The sequence below is a fragment of the Anser brachyrhynchus genome (assembly GCF_964034855.1).
Source record: "Anser brachyrhynchus genome assembly, chromosome: 25".
NCBI classification, from domain to species: Eukaryota; Metazoa; Chordata; class Aves; order Anseriformes; family Anatidae; genus Anser; species Anser brachyrhynchus.
Genome location: NC_137718.1, coordinates 2,077,539 through 2,103,940, shown reverse-complemented (window position 1 = coordinate 2,103,940; position 26,402 = coordinate 2,077,539). Strand labels below are relative to the sequence as shown.

Here is a 26,402-nt window from a genome sequence, read left to right as displayed (position 1 = left end):
GGGAGCAGAACTAAGGAGGGTAGGTTTTCAGCCCTGAGCTTGTCAGGGCTCACTAGGCACCCTTGCTTATAATCAAGGGTAATTGTCTGTTAGTCAAAGTTGTAATTTACTGCTTCTCAGAGAGGGGACACTTACAGAGACTGTCTCATCCACAGTGTTTATGCCATCCTCCAAAGCCAAACTGGAAGCACGTCCCTGTGTTGCTTCCACTCTTTATCATCCGTGCCAGGGAATCTTTTAACACTCTTTTTTTTTTTCGAGGTCAGCATTTTTCTCCCTTCTCTCTTTGTGTTTGGAGGGAAAAGAAATGCTTCTTCAGGGTCTGCGCAAAGGAAATCTGTGCATTTCCAGCACCTAGGAATCCACGGTCCCTGGGGAGCTGCCTAATTAACGGAGAGCTCGCTCACTCACCCGAGCTCCGTGGCTCAGTTACTGTCACCCTGCTGTAGCCCCCAGCCAGCGCCTGCCGCATCTCAGAGCAGCTAGTTAGAGATGAAGAAAGGAGGCTTTGCTGCCTTTGATGTTCGCACATCACAGCTGCTACTCTTAGACCACTTAATAATTATTTTTCTTTTTTTTGTGAATTAGGACTATCAGGGCAATGCTGTTTCTTTACATCTTTTCCTCTGCATGGCCTGATTGCATTTGAGGAATATGATGGAAGTGGCTCCGTGTAAAGCATAGATGCTGAAGACAACCAGAATTAAATTGGTAGAGCAGGGGACATACTTCCAATAGGGCACGCAGCCAGATGCTCTCATTGCAAGGTCAACAACGTCAGAGGAGTCAGGAGGTCAGGCTGCTACAGAACCCATTTCTCCTGTCCACCCAGTGTCTAGCTGCTGTCATTTATCACGTTTCTGCTGTTGCTTCCTCTCTGGTCTTCAACCGCTCTGAATGTAATGAAATAGCTTTTGAAAAATGAAGTTCTTGCTGTATAAAACTTTCACAAAAACACATCCAGCCACCAGTCTCCCATCTTTTACAATCATTCCTTACCACAGGCAAGCATTTAGAAAGCTGCTACAAGCTGGCAAGCTGAGCTTGTTCAGGAGATAATATTTTACTGCCCTTCTCTTTTGCCCCAGAAGCAATCCTTTAAGGAGGAAAAAAAATAAATACAGATTGCAATCTGTTTAATATAGCTGCTCTGTGAAGTGCTTTACGGAGTTGCCTACAAGAAAAAGATGATGCCAGGGATGCAGGTGAGCAGACAGTGAGCACACACACAGTGCTCTCACTAACACAGCAGGATGTTCAAGGCAAACCCCAAACCCTCATGTGCAGTAACAGAGACAAGCAGCGTGCCTCGTGGGCGGGCTGGCAGCACCCAAGGTAGTCCCGAAAGGGTCTGGATTAAGTGCAGCAGGTCACCCATCTCAGCCTGGCTCTGGGGACAATGCGGTGCCTGTCAGCCATGCACGGTGACCTGCCGGCCCTGCAGCTCCTCATCGCTGGAAACATCTGTCTCAGTCACAAGGAGGAGCACTTGGCCTCGCTTTAGCTAATGGAGATGCTGCAGCACCCAGCGAGGGATGTTAGCCGGCGTCTTCCTTCCCGAGGCCTTGCTCTTGGTTTGTGCAGTGCTGATAAGAAGCAGATTTCATCAGAGCACCGCGGGCTGGCCAGCTCGCTGCTGGGAACCAGTACCTGGAATAAAGGTTGCGGCTGCCTACCTAAGGGTAGCTGAGATGCTGTAAAGCATCTTGCAGCACACTGCGGGAGGAGCATGCAGTCATCCTCGGGAAACCCCAGTGAGCCAGAGAGCCTGGAAATACATCAAGAGAAACAAACTACCAGAGGCATGAATGAAAACCAGGGAGCGAGAGCGGCTGGAGCGCTGGAGGTCGGCCAGCAAACGCTGACGGGCAGTTAGATCCATCCAAGAGGGAGATGACCTTTGTCCCTGCCACATATAAACTTATGTTTATTTTTGTTAGTCAAAATCGGCTTTGTTTTGATTTGATCGTAGGAAGTTTTAAGTGAAAAGGCCAAAAATGTTTGCAAAAAGAAAAAGAGATGGCAATTAAAAACGTCAGTTTTCATCTGAATGTTCCACAGGAACTAACACACATTTAGTGACCGCTCCTGGGGGTTTGCTGGAGCCAGTTCTGCCTGCCCAGAGCACATAATTACAGTAATATCTGGACTGAAAGGCAAGAGGGGAAAAAAAAAAAGAGAAAGAAGAAGAAGAAACAGACTGTGCTTCTTGCCTACACTTTGAATTTTGGCCAAGAACAGCTCTGTTTTATTTACACGTGCTGTTAAACAAGCAATACCTTCCTTCAGTGTATTGAATTTTTCTATAGGGCCCGTACGGAAGTATTTAGAGAGTGAAGAGTTCAGTGCTGTTTTCTGGTCCCCTTTCCTGCCACCGCCGCCCCGCACTGCCCTCTTTCTTCCAGTGCACGTTCCAGCCAGGTACTGGTCTGAGTAACTGGGGAGAGGTCCTGTGAACGCTGTAATCCTGACCTCACTCATCCTCTGCCTGTGTGTGCATGAAGCTTACAGCAAGGGGATCTAGATGTCTAGCTGGGACCTTACAAGAATAAATAGCAAAAAGACCCATTCTCTGTCTTTTTGCCATCTTTCATTCTTGCCCATGGTTTGCTGCTTTTCTCTAACTCTCATTTTTATTTTTTTCCCCCTATAGAATCCAATATACTTGTTCAGATGGGCTTGTCCAAGCTGAGTTATAAAATCCTCAACTGCTTTAGGGTTCACGAGTGTTTGTAGGCTATGAGCTGTGTAACATTTTCTGCTCCATTTGCCAAGGGCTGCAAAACCCTGGTACACACTGTTAAGACTTACCCGTACAGAGCAATTTCTCAAAATATTAAATTAATCCAATGTTTATTTCCGTGCCCCTTTTGTTCTGCCCTCTTAATCCTTAGATAGCAAGATGGTTTACAAGAAAAGTGTACTTTCTGCACTCTATTAAATCTATTTGGAGTAGAATAGTAATGAAGCACTGCAGCCATATCATAAGCCACAGGGAATTATATCTGAAACATGCAAAGATGCATTCTGAAGTAAATGGTCTATTGATCTTAAGATTTTTCAGTTCTTTTCAAGAAATCTCTCCTGACTTCTTCCAGTTGTTATAGGTGTACCTTTCAGTTTGTTATCACAGATCTTAACCCCATTCTAGGGCCCTTTCTGCCACTTCTTCCCGTCCCCTGTACAACAAGGGAGCCCCTTCCTTGAAACAAAAGCAGGGAAATCCTTCCGAATCCTCTGCAGGCTTCTCTGTGATGCCTGAAGCATGTAGTCCCCATCAAGCTCCAGGAAGGTTTGTGGCAAACAACGCTGGAGGTTTCCAGTGCTGGATCTCACCATTATGTTGTGAGGTCTGCTCAATGGCTTTGGAGGACCTAGCCTAAAATCCTTAGGGTTTTTTATGTTGTTGTTGTTGTTGTTGTTGTTGTTGTTATTATTATTATTATTATTATTCCCCCCATTCTTCACCCCCTGCACAACAGCTCTATGTGCCCATCACTGGCAGGTTCAGCAGACAGAGAATGGAAGAGACATTTAAAACTTCCTCAGCTAAAGGTAAAACTTACTTTCACGGCAGGTAAACCCAGTAAGCATCACGGTCTGCGTGCCTTGAAGAAATACGTGCTGCATTTGCCTACATTCATCTTATCCGGGGTCAAGCAAAACATTTTAATCTCTAAGACTGATTAATCCATCACAAAATTCCTTGAGAATATGTAATGAAAGAATATCCAAGGAGCAAGTAAACAGCAGAAGAGCACCGAGACAGGTGCAAAAACAGTAACTACCTTTTGACACGCTAATCAAATTATGAGGCATGAGTTTCTGTTTGAACTAAGCAAAATAAATACTCTTAACCCAGAAACACTTAGGGAAAAAAATGCCAAGGGACTCATAAAACCATCGCTGCAGTATTTGCATTGATAATTTTAACTGGCACTTTACAGTGTGGCATTTCATTCATGCTCTCAAGGCAAAAACCTATCCTCAAGTCAAAAACATTAAACTAAAAAATGGATTTCAATAAAACAGGATATAAAAACAAGAAATAACTGTAAATGGAATTGAAAGCAAACTGCATAAAACTCCAGCCTTTCATTTCTATTCCAGAAACTTTACCTCTTGCAGCTGCAATGTGATCAGTATTCATGCCCACTTTCCTAAGAATTTACTGCTTATGGTAATATTCAATGGTCCTTCAATCACAAGCATTTGTCTGTTCATTTCCATAGCTCCTGAAAATTAAGCAAGAACAGGTATTAAGCCTTCCTCTTCTCCCCCTCTGATCTACCAGTGCTGGAATGAACAGAACAACAATTTCTAGATTGCACAAATGATGAATGTGGGAAGCGCTATCAGAGCAGCAGAACAGGTAAGGGAGAAGAAAAAAAAAATCTCTTTGAAGACAGAAAATGTGAAACGATTTTCATTCCAGCAATGACTTTTCTCCCCACAGACACAAATGCTGGAGTTCACATGAGTGCAAAACCGCTACTGCCGTGTAAAAGTCGGTTCTGCTGCAAAAAATGTGAAGTGACTTTTCAGTAGGAATTCACAGCATCGCCAAGGGGGAAAGCCCTGTCTTTTAAGGGTTTGAAAAAGGCAAAAAGAAAATGGCCAATTTCACCCAGAGTCAAAGAACTATTTATTTTCACACGTGAATCTCTCAGAGCTGGCAGACTCGGGTGGTTTTGTTATCTGGCCATCAGCGTTAGCGATGCCGCTGCTCCCTCCTTCGCAGCTCAGGGCACGGGAACTGAGCTTTGCCAGGAGAAATTCCCCCAGCCGTCAGTCGGTGGCACAGAAAACTACTTCTCTGTCCTTCTGGACAAAGCAGTTAGCAGAGTGGGGCAGACAAGAGTGTCATCTAACCCATCAGGTCTTTCCTTTGCTGTCACATACCCGTCTCTGCAAAGCCCAGGATCCTGCTGCGCGCTGACCCCTCTCTGGGCCAGCACCATCCCTAGCAGCCAGCTGCTGCCTAAAGCTGCCCCCAGAGCCGCTGGGCTCCCTGCTCCGCATGGCTGAGCTCTGTTCCCTAGCAGGTGGGCATCGCACCAGCCTGCACAGGCTCTTTTAGGGAATGGTGATTCTCCTCTCTTCATTTTAAGCCAGGAAATGCAGCCTCTTCCTTTGCTACAGTTCCCTCCATGCTGCAGTTTTGCTTTCGCCTTTTAAAGAGACTTTTCCAAGGCCCGTTACATCAATGGCTGAATAGATCCCTTAATTTCTAAGCTTGAATATAAACTATTTCCAAATCGAGATAGCGCATAATAAGCCTTAATATGAATGATTGCTTAGCTGGAAAGGGAGGTGTGAGTGTAATGACAGTGGAGGAGAGAGCAGTAAATGAGTATCACACACAGGGAGAAAACAGCCCTGATTTCTATTATCTCAGTAATAAATGGCTGTTTGACATTCTTCGGTGTTACTATATATGGCTGGATATTACAATACACACTGTATAACTCAGTTACTCAATGCAAGAGGCTGTGGCATCCTTCCAAATTCCAACATATGTGAAAGAATGGTTTCTGCGAGGAACTCGTCTCTGTCGCTGTCATGGGTTTGCTGAAGAAACTGATTGGCAACCGGTTATCTGGGGGGAATTTTTAAAGAGTATACGTTTAATATTTCATCATTTTACATGGATCAAATAGCATGCTGAGTGTAAAGTCACCGCTATTCTTAGCCTGTGAAAAGGAACAGAATTTACTGAGAGAATACGTTAGATCTTGAATTAAAAGAAGAGGCTGCTTTGCTAGGAAAGAATTGCTTTTCAAGTTGACTCTATTTTACTTTCTTTCTTTCCCATCCAAAGGTGGTCTAAAAGCCAGAAATGAGAGGCAAGAATTAAATGCAGTCTATTAGCAGATGCCTGGGACATTGTGTATTTCTTAATTGCAATATAGGCTCTTGCATTGGATATGACACTTGAAAGCAATAGTAGATCCTGTGTAAAAGAAAGGTGATAGATGAAGCATGGAAATCTTCTGTAATTAGTAAAAGTTTTATAAACAACCTGCTGCAGCCTCCGGTTTGTTGAGGAGTGATGCTTTAGGATAGTCCCTTCGGACTGATGTTCTGCCATTCGTCACGTCAGCCACATCCCTCTTCTTGTGTCATTCCCCCTGGTCTTGCATCATCCTCATCTTTGCTGTGGATATATGTTCTGTGCCATCATCCAGGTCTCTGGTGGAAGTGTTGGACGACGTGGGCCTTAATATGGATTCCCAGACATCAGTCATTCTACTTTATCCTCTGAGCTTGGTGAGCCAGGACACTTTTGACCCACATAATAGCCTGTACATGGGACTCATCCTTCCCTAGCTTCAAGATACAAGTGCTGCAGGGGACAGTGTAAAAAGACTTGCTAAATTTAATCTACGTCTCTTTATCCTTAATATCACACTGGCTGATTTCCTCAGAGCCCCTGGCCTGGTCATGCTTGGGCAAGGGTTTGGGCTGCACAGAGGGCTCTGGGGTCAGGTCACAGAGCCATCCCAGGCACATTTCGCAGAGGAACAGTCTTCATGCTGTCTTCCACCTGCCATTATATGTATAACTTCCCAAGGTTCATTAAACACAAGTCTCTACCTTGTTACCACATCAAGTCAGTGGAGTTATTTTTCCGCTGCAGTTATGCTTCAATTTGGAGTATTAATTTCCTTTAACACTTGCCCTATTAATCACTTTAACAATCAAATTAAGACAATTATTTTAATGATCTAATGTATTATAAAGAGCAGATGATACACATTTATAACCACTTATGCCAGAGCACTTTTATAAAAGTCAGCCTAGTCAAAAATATATTAGACCATAAAGGTACTCCTATAGGGTCAGGGAAAGGGATGAGGAAATGTTCTGTTTGATTGATTTAAGTATGTCTGCCTCATCCCTGGGAGAACTTTTATGGGCTCTGGCCCTATAAAAATCAGGTGCCAGCCACTTAAAAGGATGAGCAGTTTTTTTATTTTTTTTTATTTTTTTTTTTAATCTCCTGGGATATTAGCACTAGAGGACAGGGTATTCTCTTTTAGATTACCCCTATTCTGACTATTATGCACATGTCATCAAAACGAATCTCTTTTTACCATTTTTTTTATTATTGAGTTTTCAGGTAGGTGCTGCATTACCAAAATCCACCATGTCCCCCTTGTTTCACAGGTCTTTATGTTTTGTGTGGAAATTCTGGCCTGAGGAAGTGTCACTGAGTCCTGACACCTTTCATATTTCTCTGACTCAAAGTATGGTTTCTTGTGAGATTCTGCCTTACCGGGGCTGTTCAGATTGACATCTACAAGAGATGGAAAGATAACAAGGTTAAGAGTAGTGGGACCAAGCCCACCCTCTGCAAGCAGATAAGGACGTGCTGTCATCCCACGAGTCGGAGTGGGTTGTTATGACCTCTGTCATCTTACTGCTCCCAAAGCTGGAACTGAGTGCTGAGCACCAGCACCTACCGGGTAGCTGAAACACAATGAACGAACTCATACATAAGCACTTTATTTCCTTTGAACCAATTTCTGGGCCTAACTCTCTTACCCACAAGGGACAGCTGCCTGAATAACTCTTTCTAGCAGAAAATAAACTTTTCTGTGTCGTGCACGTTTGCATAGGGAGCCCTACCCCACCTCAGAAAATGGTGTCCTCATCAGAGTAAGTCTTCATCAGCCGTCATCTGGCTGGACTAGGAAAGCGCTTGCATCAGGATTTCCAGACTCATGACAGTCAAGATAGAAAGCAACTGTTTAAAACGTCTTTCTAATGGCAGAGATACATCAACAAGGCTTTGCTTTCTGCAGCTGAATCCTATGATTGATCATACAATTTCATTGCGCAAAAATCCATCTATGTACCTGAAGCAGTTTCTGCTAAGATAATACTTCAGTTATGTGGCCATCTATACCAATAAACTCTGGAGCTTACAAATCTATTGGAATCTTTACAAGGAATACGCCGCAATGCTGTCTAGATAAATGACATCTTTCCAGTTTAAAGCATCGATTTCCAGAACCAACGTATGTACTTGTGTGTGGGATGGACGAATAAACCTCAGAAAGACTAAATCAAAATGACCAGGCTGACTTGGGGGGGAGCTGAAATATGTGACTGTATTTATTGTGACCATAGTTAGGGAGGGTTTTCTTTTCGTGGCGGCTGTATTTAGGGTGTACGTGGGGAAGATTCAGTTGACTGTCCTTCAGAGGCAGTAGGCAGCAGGAAACTGCCTGATTATGGACACCCGGTGTGTAAGGACCCAGGGACCCTCTCCTAGCTGATCGTTGCCAGCCTGGGAAAGGTTAATACATTATGGGAGTGCCCCGAGCCCGTTTTCCTGTTCCGTTTCCTCTGAAAGGAGCCCAGGTTATGCCCTCTGTGACAATCGGGGCATGTGCTTCAGAAGCCTACTGCTGTTCCGAATTAAGATGCTGGCTGAGCTGCACCTTCCATTTGAGGGTGGGAGCAGAAGAGCTAAGGACCCACTCTTGCACCAAATGGCAAGGATTTTAAAGGTAGTGGCTTTGCACTTCTTATATCTCTTCAGCTTGCTAAATGGAATCTGAACAGCAGAAAAAAAAAGAAAAAAAAAAAGAAACAAAAAACCCACTCATCCAAATAAAGCATTTAGCAAGAAAAGGACATCCCTTTCCTTCTTAGCACACCCCAGTGGGGTCACTAAAGATCCATTCCCTTAAAACATTTTGATGTCCTTGGTGAAAGGTGCATTATAAATGCATAATTTCCACCCACAACCCATTAATCTATGTGCAAAAACAAACTCGTAAATGTGAAGTATTTATTATTTGCCAACAATACATTTTTCCTGTTAACATCAGCAAGAGTAAGTGATGTTATTCTCTTCCTGGTTTGCTGGGCAGTTAGGGAGTTAATGGGGTGAGGCAAGCAAATAGTCAGTCCATGAATCTTTCTTTTTTAAAAAGAAAAAAAAAAAGGAATAGGCAATGTCGGTCTCATGGCATTTACACTCCTCCAGCTACATCACAGACAATGCAGTGGTTGCTCCCATGAGCTGACCAAGAAACAACCTCCAAAGCAAGGGAGGGGAATTTCTGAAACCAAACCAAAACAAATCAATTTCTGGCTCCTGCATGGCCCTGTGTGAGTCTGCCTAATTCCCACTTCCCTCCCTGTGAGCCCGTGCACCCCGGGTGCTGTGCACAGCCTGGCCTTCCACCTCACCTTTGGACCGAGTGGGTTTCAGGAACTGCAGCACGAGCCCTGTTTGCCCTCAGGCGTATGTGGCTCTTCCCAGACGTGATTTGTGTCCTCTAGAGTTTTATTAGCATTCATTTTAAATTAATACCGGGAAGATGTTGTGTCCTAGATTTTAGGTGTCAGCTTATGAGTACAGAAGTTCCTCGCCGCTAAGGTAGTTCATTAAATACCATGCTCCGAGACACCGGTGCTTTTCAGGGTGAGGATTGGGAAGTACTTCTTTCAAAGCTGCTGTATTCAACACATAATTTAAGTTCTAATAGAAAATCATAATATGATTATGTTCAAATACATTTTATTTTCTCCTTTGGTCTTTCACACCTATTACTGTTTCAAATCCTAGTTACTTTAGAGTAACTTTTTAATAGCAAAATCAATTTTCCCCAAGCAAAATTTCATTATCACAGAATTCTCATTAAAAAGGTGTCTGATACAAAAAGCAGAGGATGAGAATGAATGAAGTGCAAATTATTACAGTATTTTCCTTCCAAACTGGTTTGCATTCTGAAGAGAAATCCAGTACTTGTACTTGTACAATAAATAGGAACCAGCAGCACATTATGGAAAATTTGGAGAATCTAATTTATAGATCCTTTCTCCGTGTCACATACTTCCTTGGCACACAACAGAGAGCCAGAAGGGGCCTTCTACACCATTAAGTCCAGTCCTCTGCAAAATAAATAAATAAATAAATAGATTTTTTTTTTTTTTAATGGAAACACCGGCAATTCACGGAGAGTCTTCCACCTTTCTACCTGACAGTTTCGGTGTTAAGATTGTACTTTAGGGCATTCTGGGTGCACAAGCAATACTCCAGTGGGTTTCCTTGCCCCCCCTCCCAGCTGTAGATACCAATAACGTTTTCCTCGTAGGTGGAAGTTCTGGGTCAGCAAGGAGTGAAGACACTTGACCAGTCCCACACTCGCAGCATCATTAAAAAGTAAGAAAACAAATCCTAGAAGTTCTCAAAGGGAGGACCATTAATTTTGTAACTAGAAAAATCTGCAGGATGGAGGATGTGACTGTATTTTTAAATGGAGACTCAAAGTTTAGAGTTACAAACCATACATCTATAGACCTATAGTTAGATCTGCAGATACAAAAGAACACTCTAGAAGTGATTTTCCTGCGTTGCTGGTGCTAAATGGGGCACAGAAATGTTATTTTCAAAATCACCATTTACTGCTTCGATGAAATTAAGATCTTGGGGTACATCTGTCTGAACTCAGATCTGGGTTACATATCACTTTAGCATGGGGCTGTTGTGTGTGGAATTCAGTGTAGTGCTTGGAAGGCCATATCAGCATTAAAAATTTAGGCACAGAACCAAATTAAAATGAGAAGGGCAAAGCCATGTGCTAGGAATCCAGAAATGCTATTAGAAAGCCAAGTGCTTTAAGTGTTTGTTGCCTCTTTACTTTCTGTCCCAGATTCTTCCTTCTTTCCTACCATGCACATCTGCTCAAAGACATTAGTTCCATGATTTATATATATATATTTATTTTTATTGACACTTGTGCAGAGCTCCTCACTGAAATAAAGAAGATTATAAAAAATATTGCCATGTTTATCACAGGTGTAAGAGTAAAACCGCGTCGTGACTTATTTCCCGCTACCCAGGAAAGTCAAGCTGATGCTTTCTCATTCTTGGAGTTTATTTCCATGCTGCTGGATGCTCTGAAGACAATTAAAAATAGCCTGGCTCTTCTGCCAAATATTTGCAGTCTAGGTAGAGGACAGCATAGTGGGACATGACTCTGTTCCTGTCACAGCTTATTCACTCACTGCTTTTATGCAGGTAGTTGATGCTAATCCCTGAGAAAACTTTTGAAGAAACCTTCCACCCTGCTAGGAAAGGATGCAGTGAACAGCGGCATGAGGTGAGGGATGAAGTTCCCAGTCAGTATTGTTTTCTTCAGTTCCCCCTAAGGAGAAGATGAGGTCAAAATAAATCCTCCTGCCTTTAATGCTTTAATTTCAGCATTGTCTTGTTGGAGTGAAACATGCAAAAGCAGATGCTATGGTCTCATGATTTTACTTTATTTAGAAGACAAGGGGAAAGAAATTAAATGAAGATCACAGCCATTTTTTAAAAGGACAACCAACAGCTATATATAATTACAGGGATATCATGTCAGATCAGAATCATATGGCATAAAACATTGCATATAGATGCAGTAAAGGTGTCAGGAGAAGCCCTAGAAGACCTTTGGGTGATGGCAGGGGTCTGCACAGTAACAAGGTGGGAGAAAAGCTGTCATTTCCAGTGGAAAAGCTGAGGAATGAAGCATAACGGCCTCAGTTTGTTTTAGTGTTTTGAAGACTGAAACTCCAAGTGGTTATATAGAGCTGGTCTACAGGGAATAATCAGAGCTACAAGCTTCATAGCATGAAACAGAATTACTGGCAGACATTATCTGTGAGTAAAAGCAAGGCGAATACATGGCACCTCTAATACACCCTTCATTGTGAGCATGATGCATTTAGGTATCTCCAGGAAGAGTGTTTCTGCTTGTACCTCTGAATTTTTCTAACTGACAACAGCAAGTAGGCAGATTCAGTGAAACAAAATCTTTCACACGTTCGTGAATAATTTTCCTCCCAGCTTGAGTCACCCTCGAGAATCTGCGTCCCCATCCCCACCCAAGATCCTCACAGTGCCCAAACCACCGTTTAAATGTTCGAGTGACTTCTTCTAGTGCTGTCATAGCGGCAGATGGATCAGTGACCAAGCTAAGCCCATGATATAACCTAGCCTGCTCGTCCCACGGTGTGATCAGTGCGGCCCCAAAAGACCCGTGGCCTGAGCTGAGAGGGTGAGCTCAGGCAGAGGAGGGCTGTTGGACATCTACAGGAAGAAGTTTGCTAACAAATGCGTTCTTCCCACACTGCAGAAGCTGGCTGCAATGCCAGGAGGCTTCCTAGCAGCACCTCCCACACTCTTTCCAACTGTGATTCAGATGGTGGGTAATTAAAGCGAAAATTCAGGCGGAATTTCTTGGAAATAGGTGAAGCATTTCACCAGTACTATTCAGCTTCAAATCAGCATTAAACAAAAGTAGCCAGGTATTCTAAGTTTTTGCTGGCTTTTGTTTGATTTTATTTTTTTCTGGGTGGATTCTGGATGAACTCTTTCTTACTTGGCTAAGGGTGCCTAGGAAACAAACAGTCTGTTTCATGACAGGACACAGCACTGAGTAAGGAAAAACGGAAAAGCAAGGAGGGAAAATTTGCACATGACCAGGCAATGGAGAAATTTTGAAATTTTGAAATTTTGAATTGTAGTTGTTCCCAGCAGGTTATCCTGCTCTTCTCATTTCCAAGTTAAGACTGGATAGAGGCTGATGCAGAAGCGATGCGTAGTGAAAGAAGTATCACAGATTCTGCGCCTGTAATCCCCATTCTCATTTCTGTGCACAACACGCCCTGAGCACTGGGCCCAGGAGCCAAGGGAATGGGCACATCTCTACCTGCTGGCTCTGGGGGGAGCAGGGAGGGTGCCAGGCTGTGCATGTGGGGCAGGTCTGGCTGGCAAATCTCGAGGTCTCCTTTCTTTTCAGGCACAGATCGTGCGCCAGGGATCAGGGGTCTCGCTAGACAAACTGTATTTCATCGAAAGATATTTTTAATCTGTTCCTGTAAAACCTTCCCAAATCCCAGGGAGAGCAGCAAAAGAACTGTGTAAGTTTCAAAGACTTTGGACAATCTCATTAAAGAAAAGAGATAAAATACAAAGATGAAAGTAAAGCTGCTTAGAAGGGACAAAGATCCCAGACATCAAAGGGTCCTTCCCCCTCTTGCTTTACCCTAAAGCTCAGAAGAGACATCCGATATTGCACCTCTTTATCTCTCTTTATCGTCCATCAGTGCTAAAAATCTCTCAAAGATGTCTTCAACTTGTTGCCAAAGTTGTCATCCAGTTGTTGTACTAAGGAATAACCTGAAGTAGTCAACTAAGTTTTGGGGACCAAAAGCTACTACCGACCTTTACCAGGTCACACAGACCACCTCAGAGTCTTGGTGCCAAAATGTTACTGGACAGTGCAGTAGAAGTGATCTGAATTTGAGTGCTTGGTGTAGCTTCTGGGGACCACAGCTTGGGATCCATTCAGCCGGAAAACCCAGGTTCCCTGCCGTGCTGGGATCAGTGCCTTTAATACGGTTCCCTGGTAAATGGTGCCTCTAAGGAGAGCAGTGATATTTCTTCACAAATGGCCCGCAGCCATGTACCTTTCCTGCCCTACAGGGAGCAATGTACAGAGCCAACACAGAAATTCCCTGGAGCATGGAGACAAGGGAAAGAAGAAAAACCCCTCGGGAGGAAGGGAGGATGTTGTGGTGGGTTGCAGTCAAATTTACAAGCCAGGAGAAAAAAAATGGTGTGGAGCCCTTGCTCTTCGTGTCAGTTTGTATGAGGCTGAGTGAGTGAGGACCAGCGATGCTGAGGCTCTAGGGCAGTGATAGGGCCATGCTTCAAACATTAACTGTTCTCCGTTTATGTTACAGCCATTTGATGTAGACCTGGGTTAAGTGGCAACAAATGGAAGGGCAATGAATGTAAAAGCAAAAGCATTACCCAGGGTGTGAAACTGGTGTCAGAGAGTGGGAGCAGAGCAGAGGGAGAGGAAACCACTGGTCACAAGGATGACCTGGATGAGCAGGAAAATCACTTTCCTAGGAAGAAAAGTCCTTCAACACTTGAGATGAGCTATATTTCCTTCCCAGAGGGATTAATTTTATCTTGAAGAGTCCTGTTTCCTTTCATGTTTAGTAATGGAAACTTTAAAGCCTTTTAGAGTAGCATTATTTGGTGGCACCATCGGAAACCCTTAAATATAGCCCATACTACTAAAATAAATTATTAGCTAACTCTCTTTTGCTCCTCCCACTTGAAGTGCTCTATTAAGCAAATGAAATAGAGGCATTCAGGCCCTCTCCCTTTTTATTCTTCCTTGTGATTAACTGCATAATAAAAACGATATTAAGTGGGTATAAATTTTAAACAGGCCCATCTAAATGACAAGCCATTATAACTACAACAATAAACAAGGGCCATATTTTTTGCGGAGCCTTTAAAAGTAGCATGCATATGCACCGCGGCTGCTCCAGCTCCGCTGCTCGCAGCCAAGGCGAGGAGCTGCCAGGAGAAGCGGCCACCCAGCGCCCAGCCTCCGTGTGCACCAGCTCCTGGTCCCTCTCGTTCCTCGTTTGCAGGCTTCAGCATTCTCAGGGATCAAAATTAAAAGCAGCACCGTAAAGAAAGCTTTGGCCGGGGAATTTGGTTCCTAGATCTTGCTACAGAACGGGGGTGGTTTTTTATTACGGGTATCACTTCTGCTCCTGTGATCTGGTTCAGTTTTTCAGGAAACCAGGCCAATTCAGCAAACTGAACAACATTGCCAAGGCTTAATAATCTTGCAGTTCAGGCAGCACAGAGCACTACTGAAAAATAACTGATGAATGCAGAAACAGAGGGTTCCCTGTGTCCAAGGTCCAAAGGTTCAAGCAGGCATCTGTCCCAGTGTGCCTGCCACCAAACACATTTGCATTAAAACAAAAAAAAAGGCATCTTATAGCCATGTATTTATGAGGGCACATCACAGTTCATTTCATCTTATTCACATACCATCTCTATCTTGCTGGGTGACTGGGAACCCTTAATACGATCGGATGGACTCTGTTCACAACATTTACAGCTCCAACAGCTGGTGTTACTGAAAGTCTTTGAGCATTTTGGTGTTTCTATAAAACATTTCCTTCATAAAACTATTAATATAATCTAATAATAAATTATTATCAGACTCCGGCTAGGTAAGATTGACTTCTTTGTAAATACAGGCCTCATGGGGATTTTACAGTAACAGATTGAATCCAGGAATAAATTTTGGAGGGAGAAGTTGGTGACCTTTTGGGTAAAATCCAACTCCTGTACATCTCAGGAACCCCACTGCTGCAGCAGGTGGGTCAGGCTGCTCCCTGAGCGCTGCTAACTTGGAAGATTTTGCTCCTAAGCCCACTCACATAAACACTCCTGGTTGTGTCTCACAGCCAAGACAACAAAGCTGGAGAACTACTCTAGCCAGTACATCAAATGCTGGATTCGTCCTCTCATCTCTTTTCACTAAGAGCATGTCTTTTATACTGTTGCAGATACAAATCAATTGCAGAAATAATGCCTCTGCCTATGTAATGGGCTTATGGAAAGTTAGCAGAATGGAAAAGTTTTATTGAGCTGATGAGCAACATACATCTGTCCCTGCTTGCATACAGAGATTAGCATGCAGGAAACAACAGTGGATATATGGGCACGTTCATCCAGACATTCTCCTCCAAAACAAAAGTAACTCTTCCTATCACTCCTGTTGTTATTATAGTCTGCATGTGCGCTGCTGACCCCTACTAACCATCTCATAAAAATAAACTTGTGGTCTGCAAATATGCAAAGTCACCTTCTCACCCTGCTTTGGAGAAGACCTCGGCTGTTATGCTTGGAGACGCATGTATAGATCACTTGTAATTTCATTAAGGCTGCAAAGTCTTATTATCAGTTCCTCATTTAGCGCGATTTACAGAAAAACAGCGGTTACGCTAAACTCAGAAGAACATTTTTCTCTGTTCTTTTTATTGGTCGCTTTCCAATCGGAGTTCACAGTTCAGCTCAAGCTGTTTGACGGAGTGCTTGTTCATCTGTAACAGATCAGCCTGGCGAGGAGCGCATCCCCACTGGGGACAGAGCTTCCCAGAAAGGCACTGCAGGAGACGAGTCATTCATAGAAATGACTCTAAAAGGTCATTTTGGCTAAATACCATCCCATAAACTAAATTGTAATTGTCCCCCACTACTCCTATATATGGTCTTAGGGACCCAGCCTCCTCTAAACAAGGAGGTATCTTTCCTATTCTTTCATGAGCTCTGCCCGAGGCTCTTAATACAGAGTTTAGTAGCTAATAGCTTTTCGGGGAATCGTGTAATAGTTCAGATCCTCTTGGAAAGGGCCTACCTGTGACTATAAGCAAAGGTTAATTGTATCCTTGAGGTGTAAGGTAGAGGAAAAGAAGAAAATCAAGCAAACAAATTAGGCTGATTAACAGTCTCAGTTCACCCAGCGTTTACAGGAGATAGTGTACAGCCTGCTTAGACAAACGTTTATAGTCTAAGGAATAAGGCATGGCAGCTCTTTAGTATGCTGCTGCTGCTGGCTCCCGATACTTCTTACGTGGCTCACAGGAACCTCCGCTTGTCTTCATATACCTCCCGCTGTCTGCAGATTGCTCGTCCTGCTGATTTGACCTAGGTGAAAGCTCAGGCCTTTAAAAAGCGAATTTCTCCCAAGACTAGGATCAAAAATGGGCTTGGAACGTAGGATCCCATGGATCTGAAGGACACAGGGAAGTTTACTCTTATGAAAAGACAGAGACAGAGCACTTGAAGCTCCCATTACCGTCCCTTGAAGAACCGTGGACAGTTTCTATGTTTAGCAGCAGAGGAAATGAGGCTTCGAGCTGTGGATTAGGTCTAGAAATCTCTGGCTTGCAGCCAGCAGCACAGGGAGCCAAGGAGCGCACTTGAAAGAGAGTCTTGACGAGGAGCCAGAAGGATTGGCCTAGATTCCCCAGATAAGGCATTTCTTTCTTTCTGGATGGCTTCTGGATGAAGGTGCTGACAGACAGGCTAACAGGGACTCCAGTTCCTCCGGATCATAATACACGCTCACGTCACATTTTTTCTTTTGTCCTTTTTATTCTCCTGACTGTACTGATTCCTCTGAGGGAGGAAGGGCGTGCTGAGTTCAGCCGTGGGCTGTTCAGCTGCGTATTTCCAGAGAGGAGCCAGCATCACAGAAATCTGTAGGGAGGGCAGCCCTATAAATTCTGGGTGCACTTGTCATTGGTCCCTGCGTTACCTACGTGTAGCATGTTTTCCCCTTTTTTTCTCCACTGCTATTGAAAGGTGTGTTAAGACAAGCAGAGACAAACAACAGAGGCTGAGTCTGGGGCAGGATTTTCCTGATTTTATTGCTCTAAGTGCAAGTCCACACAGTATTTCTGTCAAGTGCACAAATACCTTTAAATACCTGCACCTTCATCCTCCAGGGTGAGTTCGCCATCAGCCTGAGGTTCCTGTGGCCAGGTTTTCTTGAGGACGGGGAGCTGAAGGTCGTGTCCAGTGTGAACGTGCTCCCCAAACCTTGGGTGAGCATCAGCGAGGATGCAAGAAGCAGGGGCATTAGCATTGCTCCTAGTGCTCTGCGTATCTTTGCAGTATCTTCGCAAAGCACCTAAGAACTGAAATACAACTACCAGATCGTTCCTGTGTTAGGAGTCAGGTGTTAAATTTTAGCAGTGAATCCTCCTTTTTGTATAACCTAGATTTTGTCTATTTCTAGCAAAATCACTGAAGAGCTACTCCAGAAAAAGAGCCTGACTAAGCAAATCTTCTCCCTGGTGTGAGGGCAGCATCCACAACAAATTTGACCAAAAAATCACAAGGAACGCAAACTCCAGAGTCTCTACAAAAGCTGTTTTCTAATAAAACATTATCCACTCAGGAAATTAATTCATGTGCCTAATTGGTTCAGAGAAATAATCTTCAACACGATCCCTTAAGGACTTTGCCATAATCTTTCTTATTATCCCATGCTTGCTGTTAAGGCCTGCAGTATTTTGCCACTTTTGGGATCAATATGTATTTTTTTGTTTCTTTTGGATAAAATTGCCACAGAGTCAAAGGCGATGCATTGGTCAGCAATGATTGTTTCAGCTAAGTCAGCAGAAACATGGCCAGGAGGAATGTGGGGTGGGATGAGGGAGGCTGAGGGGGTCCTGGCTCTGCTTTTGCCCCTGACTGCTGGAGGTGTCCCAGACAAGGCACCCTCTCCCTGTTCACATCTGCTAAGAAAGGGTCACAATTCTGGGTGCAGCTCACTTCTGGCAAGGAGCTCCCACAAACCTGGGCACCCGTTTAAGCTCTCCCATACATTCATGTACTGTCTCCCTGTCCCAAAGAGAGTTTCATCCCCTGAATCCGCTTCCCAGGATGCTGTGAGATGCGGGAATTTGCCATCGTGTGGTAGCCACGCTGTTTTAATTAAACAGAAAATATTAAGTGAGCTCAACTTGTGGACAGCACTGGCGTTGGCTTAAACTTGGCTTATGTTGTTTTGCAAAGCAAGACAACAGTCAGACCCCTTCAGAGAGACCCTGCAAGCACGTTCCCTCCGCACGTGCCCAGCACCGGCTATGTCAGAGGTTAAGCACCTCATATTTGCAGGCAAAGCGGTATTTGCCAGCCCCCCAACCCAATTCAGAAGAAATCAGCAGCTGAGCTCAGGTGACCTCAGTTTAATCAGATGAAGCCACACCAGCTGAAGTCACCTGTAGCAGCACAGGCAAGGCTACATAAACCGCCCCGCTGCAGCCTTTAAAGCCTTTAAAGGCTGTTGCCTTTAGCAGGGTGCTGCTGGCGAAGTGTGGAGCAAGGAAATTTTCTAAGGGGCAACAAGGTTTGTAGAGTATCTGTCTGGCAGCATTTGATGTTGTTTGAAATTGCATTTGATGCTAATTTACCTTGAGTTTGTTTGAATAAGCTGAGATGATATCAAATGGGTTTAAGTCTCTGCAGAATTTTCATAGGCACAGAGTTGTTTCCACCTGACTAAACGGCAGAGATATTCGGATAACAGAGCCCCATTTGTGCGTGTAATCCAGATCTTGCTTTTGATTTCTAAGGGGCTTTGAGATCTGATTTAAGAAGCACTAGACGTGTGAAAAAACTTATCAGAGGTACAAGCTAATTTTATTTTATTGAGGAGCATAATTGGATGTATTTACTTTGCAGTATCTTGTTACTTAGCAGTTCAAAGCAATAAAAGAATGAATTCTCCAGAGAGGGTTAAAATTCAGAAAGCCAGTTCCATGAGTGGACCTGCATTGTCAAACACAACTTTAAATATATTTTTTCTCTGGATGATGATATGGAAATTAAAACATTACTCATGCTCTGTTCTAACCAAACCAATAATCTACGCACCAGATGCATAGCCCACTGGTTACTTTGTACACTGCCAAAAAGGCTTCTCTAGTAATTTGTTTAAAAACTGTTTTTTGGCATTTGCATACATAAATGGGGTTTGGTTTACCTTCCCGTGTTTAATAAAAAACAGCTGTAGAGAACATTAAGTGTAATTTCAAGGAAAATCATCTCAGAACAGATTGGAGTCTATAGCTTTGTATTTACTGAGTAACACTTATTTTCTGAAATAAGCTCAGCAAATTCATTTCCTGTTGTTTTTATTATTGCACCGGAACCTGGGGGCATGAGCTGGGGATTAAGGCTTCATTGTGCAAGGTGCTGTACAAACACACATAATGAGGAGGTAATAAACAGAGGGCAATTCTGTTATCAACCAGCCAAAGACATCTAAGAACATTAGCAGGGCCATGCATCTCCTGGTGTCTAGAGCTGATGAAAACCTGGAACTTATATTCACCAAAAAAAAAAAAGGAAAATGTATCTTTTATTTTTTTAAAAAGCAAAGAAAACTTTATGCCAAAATGGAAAGAAGCTTATTCTGCAAGCATTTTGGAGCAACTATATTTGTAATTTTGCAGCTGCCAGCAGTGCAATAGGTGCTTGCACCATCCCACTTCATAGAGTTTTGCTCTTAAATTTTCATGCAGCAAAGCCAAAGATAAAATAAAGAAAAATTCTGTAGATGAATCTGCAAGGCTCTTATCTTCAAGGATTAAAGTTTTCAGCAAAGAACGGAAAAGGGATCGATGATGTGTTTGAGCCCGAGAGGATTACTAGTCTTTGAGAGGCATGAGTGAGGGCATGAGAGCACACAGAAAACGAGCTCCTTTGACCAAGCCACAGCTCCTAGAGCAGAGCTTGCCCGCACGTGTGCAAATGCTGCTTCCAGCTGGGGGCTGAGGGAGCGCTGCTGCAGCTAGCGATCGACAGGAGGGCAGGGGAAGCAGAAAAGAACCAATTTCGTTATGAAGCTCAAAAGCATTTTGCCAGACAAACCCCAGCAGCAGGTCTGTAGGCTGCCAAGCCTTCTCCCATTTGATGAAGGCACTGGAAACCAGCTGACTATAATTTGTGAAAATTAGGATGTTGATCCAAGAGGATTTATGCAGTTTTTTGTTTTTTTTGTTGTTTTTCCCTCTGGAAGAGAGTAATTGTGTGTTTGATCTCCTGAAAGCCTTGTGGAATCACTGCACTGCTCATGGTTGCCCTTTTGAGGGAAGGCAAACCCTCCCTGGACATCAGAGCAGCCCTGTTCCCCTAGGGATTGCCAGGGGCTCGGTCCTTCCTGCGGAGCCTGAGCAGGTTTGTGGCATTACACGTCTCTGGTTGCAGCTGGGAGCAGAAGTAGCCAAGCTGTTGTGCTCTCTTTCCCTCTTGCCAGGGGAATGTCAGGCTGCTGATGGCACCATCTATAGAAACAGCTCAGAATCAATCTCTGCCTGCCTTTACATCTGGAACAATGGGGATGCTTCGCTCTATTTATCTCGAGCTCTCCGGTTAGGTATCAGAAAACTTCCAAAAGCTGCTGTAGCTCCTACAGCTGGACATATTCTCTGGATAAAGCCCATCCCAGTCCACAAATCCTCGAATTACACAGCTCCAGCTCGGATCTGAGGAGCTCTCCCAGGGGAGGCAGGAGGGCATGGGTTAAGCACCATGTATCAGATGATTTGTGAGGGGTAATACTTCTCCGTTCCTTTGGGGTTCTTGAGGCTTAGATCACATTAGATGAGCCTTTATGCCAAAGTCCTTTATTTTTCCAAGGTCTGCCTGTATTCTAAATTTTATTTCCCATCTCAGAACAGCAAGGCACAAAAAAACAAGTTTTGTTGCAAACCTCCATGCAAGTTTATTCTGAATCACTTCATGCTAACACCAAAACAATTCACTTCTTACTAACTTTAGATCAGACTCAAGTGGTCCTACTTAGGCTCAGTGTTTGCTTACTCTCTTCTGATGAAACTACAGGATACAGCTCCACTGCACATGAATCAGAAAAGCAAGTCCTGCTTTCATTATGTTGCATCAAAACAAGAAACTTTAGAGGATTTTACTAGCTCAGGATTGGTTTCTAAAGGCACCTTGGTGTTTGAGAGACTCAGATTTCATTAATATTCTGTGTTTGCTTCTCTGCAGCTCCTTTGAAAATCTGGGCTAAATATCCTGAAATCAAGTTTGTATTAAAATATCATTTGTAAAGGAATGTAAAAAGGTGGTTTGAAGATATTTTAAGATTTTTTTTAAATCTTCTAGTAAGTGGTTCAATACATCTTTCCATCATTTAAAAGAATCTTTCCATCATTTATCGGCAGTCCTGGCTATCGGGGGAGGTCCTAGTTGACTGGCGGCTAGCCAATGTGACGCCCATCTATAAGAAGGGCCGGAGGGCAGACCCGGGGAACTATAGGCCTGTCAGTTTGACCTCAGTGCCAGGAAAGCTCATGGAGCAGATTATCTTGAGGGTCATCACGCGGTACTTGCAGGGCAAGCAGGCAATCAGGCCCAGTCAGCATGGGTTTATGAAAGGCAGGTCCTGCTTGACAAACCTGATCTCCTTTTATGACCAAGTGACGCGCTTGGTGGATGAGGGAAAGGCTGTGGATGTGGTTTACCTTGACCTCAGTAAGGCTTTTGACACCGTTCCCCACAACATTCTCCTCAAGAAACTGGCTGCTCGGGGCTTGGACTGGTGTAAGCTTCGCTGGGTTAGAAACTGGCTGGATAGCCGGGCCCAGAGAGTTGTGGTGAATGGAGTCAAATCTGGTTGGAGGCCGGTCACTAGTGGTGTCCCCCAGGGCTCGGTACTGGGGCCGGTCCTCTTTAATATCTTTATCGATGATCTGGATGAGGGCGTCCAGTGCACCCTCAGTAAGTTTGCAGATGACACCAAGCTAAGTGCGTGTGTCGATCTGCTCGAGGGCAGGAAGGCTCTGCAGGAGGATCTGGATAGGCTGGAGCGATGGGCTGAGGTCAACTGCATGAAGTTCAACAAGGCCAAGTGCCGGGTCCTGCACCTGGGCTGCAACAACCCCAAGCAGAGCTACAGGCTGGGAGATGAGTGGCTGGAAAGCTGCCTGGCCGAGAAGGACCTGGGAGTATTGGTGGATAGTCGGCTGAATATGAGCCAGCAGTGTGCTCAGGTGGCCAAGAAGGCCAACGGCATCCTGGCCTGCATAAGAAGCAGTGTGGCCAGCAGGTCTAGGGAAGTGATTGTGCCCCTGTACTCGGCTCTGGTGAGGCCGCACCTTGAGTACTGTGTTCAGTTTTGGGCCCCTCGCTACAAGAAGGACATGGAGGTGCTCGAGCGAGTCCAGAGAAGGGCGACCAAGCTGGTGAGGGGTCTGGAGAACAAGTCTTACAAGGAGCGGCTGAGGGAGCTGGGCTTGTTCAGCCTGGAGAAGAGGAGGCTCAGGGGCGACCTTATCGCTCTCTACAGTTACCTTAAAGGAGGCTGTAGAGAGGTGGGGGTTGGTCTATTCTCCCACGTGCCTGGTGACAGGACGAGGGGGAATGGGCGAAAGTTGCGACGGGGGAGTTTTAGGTTGGATGTTAGGAAGTACTTCTTTACCGAAAGGGTTGTTAGGCGTTGGAACGGGCTGCCCAGGGAGGTGGTGGAGTCACCATCCCTGGAGGTCTTTAAAAGACGTTTAGATGTAGAGCTTAGCGATATGGTTTAGTGGAGTACTTAGTGTTAGGTCGGAGGTTGGACTCGATGATCTTGAGGTCTCTTCCAACCTAGAAATCTGTGATACTGTGATCATAGCATGGAATGGAAATGCTCTGGAGGACTCCTCTTACAGGTGAAATGTAATCTGAGGAAATCATGGCATTTGGGGAGGATGGCTTGGCGTTGTCGGGCTGGTTCACCTGCCACATCCCTTAGCAGTCTAAGAGCCTGGTAGATGGGTGCTCTACAGATGAGAGAACAAAGCATTTAGAGATGTTTTCTTCTCAGTGCAAATCAGAACAAAATGTTGGTCTGGAATGTCACAGTTGTACTCAATGTATCCTTGTCTGTCCCTCCTGGGTAAGGGGGCTCCTGCTACCTGTATGGAAAAACTCCTAGTCGTGCACCTACAGAGACAAGGGGATGGTAAAGCCATGTCTATAGCATCCGTATTAATTCCTTATTGAGCATTTATAAGTGAGAGCAGGCAGTATGATTTGTGTAACACTCTGTGATGTAAATGCTAACAGCAAGTGCTGGAAATACTTGATTAAGGCCATGGCAGAAGAGATAAGGAGAGGAGTGCTCAGCCAGAGATGCTGAGATGCGGTGTACAATATTGTTCTTCCCCAAATGACACAGAAGGCGATTGAACAGCCTATTCCCAGTGTTACCCGTTGGAAGAAAGGAGTCTCCTGTGAAAGATGTGCTTGAAGGCTCATCAGCTGAGTCCTGCTTGTTCCCCTGATCCCAGGGAGCTGTGCTCTCCAGCACCACTGCTGCGGATTGCTCAACACTCCACAGCTCTGTTTGTTATCTTGCCAAAGCTAATTAAAATCAAGGTTAACGGGTCGGCTGCAGGCAACCTGCTTGCTCCTTCCCTCTGCCACCGTAAGTCATTAATGAGCAGTGCAGCGAGCAAATGAGCAAACACACTCCTGCCTTTGAAAGCTTAAGGACTAGCCTGGCTGTTACACAGGCACACAGTAAGTCACAAAGATGCCAAGCAAAAGCTTTAAAAAGTCTCTTTTTTTGCTTTGTTCTGAGGGTTTCTTTGCTGTTCCCTACCATGATAAACAATCCTTCCCCTGACAGGGAGCAAATCCCCAGGGGAGAACGGCCTTCTGCCTTGGCTGCCCCTGCCTCACCTTTGTTATACTACTTGTTTCTAATTGTAGCTAATTATATTTGCATAAAGGTTAATTGTTCCCAGGAGTTGAAGGAGAGTCAGCAAACACCCATGGGAAAGTAAGTGCTGAACGCAGGGCTGTTGGGAGGCGGCTGGGACAGAGCGGTGATCGCACCGAGATCTGATGGAGCTGCACCGAGACCTTGGTGCTGCTCCCTCTGCACTGCCCTGGGCTCCTGCTTGTCTCTTTGCTCAAGTTTCCCTCTTGTTTTAATTCTTAATTTTCCACTCCCAAGGCCCTACCCCACCCTTGATCTCAGCAGGCAATTTTCCCTGGGTTTCCTTCCTCGCCCTCTGGACATGGTGCCCATCCATTTTCTAAAATTAGCCAACTTAAAATCTCTGTCTTTTGAAATGGCCATTTCTCAAAGACGGGGGACAAAGAAAGGGCTGAGAGAAGTGGGATTCAGAGCCTAACTTTACTAATTAAAAAGAGCAAGGGAGAAATGAAGTGACTGCTCCCAAATGGTGCAGAAATCTTGTGGCCAGCAACTGAACCTAGGTCCCTGAGTCCCCTCCCAGTGACTTTCCCACAAAACTATTTTATTTTGTGGCAGATGTGTTTCCATCTGAGGAGGAGCAGGTTTCCTCAAACAGTGGCAAGATAATTAGCCCTTTACATGGATGTTTTTCTGATCTCCATGGCAAGTACAGCGACTGCTGGAGCAGAAATCACAGCTTTCCAGACCTTTCAGCAACAGTATCCATGTGGAGGGAAAGGCATCCTTCAGGCATCTGAAGGAGTGGGATTATGATTTAGATGCACATACAGCAGGGTTTTATTTTTAAACCATTTATGCTGAACTTTAGAAAAGACACTTTTAAAACAGCTTTGAGCGATGGGAGATGTACAGTTAGAGGCAGCCATGAAGGAGTGGTGACGGGCAGGGAACAACAAGAAAGGAAAAACACCCCAAGAAGTCCAACTTCTATTAACATTTAGAGCCATATGTAAATGAATGATTACTTGAAAGCTTGTTAGACATTTCTCAGAATAGTTTAAATTTCCTACTGTCTCCATGGCAAATGCTGTGTGCCTGACAGAAAGCAGCGTGGCCGCTTGTTTTCTCTGTACAAAACGGAGATAGAGCAAGTCCATCAGTGAAATGAGCAGGGATTTTGGGGCTCTCATCTCACCTTGGCTGCTAACTCCTTGTCTGGGCTGTCCTTGGGGAATTCAGCTGACTCTGACCAAGGGTCCCCTCCTTGAAGGTATGGCTCATTGCCCTTCTGAGCAGCTTTGCTAGGAGGTGCGTTCAGCCCATCAGGACACTTCTTACCAAGGCTTGTTCCGTCAGAACTTCCCCTATTTAACTATTTTTAGGGATTGTTTCACTTTGATTAAGTGATAAAAATGAAGCAGGGCTGGAAAGAAAGATAATCTTGTTTCCTGTGAGTAATCCACAGTTTAGGCAGGGATAGGAGCCTGGAAACTCCAGGAATTCAAGCCCCAAGTAATGCCAGTGCTCTGAGTTTCTCAGTGTCCAAGAAGGTTTTTTAGTAGCTCTGAAACCAAACCTGTGCCTCATCAGTGCAATTTATTATTACTTTTTAAAAAGTAAAAACAAAAGAATAAAGCTAAGCCAAGATGTCACATTGATTTCTGTGAGTGAAAAGCTGAAGTTCAACAGGAAATTCCTCAAATAGCAAGTTTTCATTTCCAGATGGAACGAGTATTTTAACATTTCAGAATTGCCTTGGAATGGGGAACTCTGGCTTCCATCCACCTGTATCCGTATGCATGTGCTCATATGTCTCAACAACTTCATGGCTGTTGCATCAAAGGGGTAATGAGAGTGTAAATCATGGTTGCATTTTTTTATCCTCCTGTTGAATACCAGTGTCACAGTAAATACAGCACTCAACACTTGGGCTGGGTTAATACCATAAAGGTAGCGTGCACTTGCGTGTATTTAGCTTTGCTGTGAGGTGAACAAGTACAGGCATTAAGCAAAGTGCAGCATGTTCAGGCTTTCAGCTGCCATGTAGCCCCACAAAAGTCCACAGCAGTGGACTGGTGGGTAATTATTGTTGTGATTCCTATTGTGTGCACAGACCAGTGCCAGGACTGGCCAGCACGGGATGCCCCAGCATCAGGGCACAGTGGGTGCATTTTCAAGGAGTCTGAGGGAGGGCAGAGAGGAAATCTCATGCAGGGTGCAAAGATGGGCTCAGGTTCTTCTTGGTTTCAGGATGAGAGGCAATTGGTATGAACAGAAATGCAGGGAATTCTGACTGAACAGTAAAATAAATAAATTGTGCATTACCCA

At 44.4% G+C, this 26,402-nt stretch overlaps 1 protein-coding gene across 6 annotated transcripts in view; it reads left to right on the top strand.

The window, feature by feature from the left end:
• The window catches only part of LOC308182633 (uncharacterized protein), a 172,799-nt gene that overhangs the window by 122,804 nt on the left and 23,593 nt on the right, over nt 1-26,402 (top strand). For 3 of the 6 annotated variants that reach the window (XR_013941948.1, XR_013941951.1, XR_013941952.1), the window contains exon 1: nt 18,043-18,746. The gene's annotated coding sequence lies outside the window, so the exon portion shown is untranslated. Of the gene's footprint in view, nt 18,747-26,402 lie in introns of those variants that run through there. The other 3 variants (XR_013941949.1, XR_013941947.1, XR_013941950.1) reach the window with 3 other exon arrangements.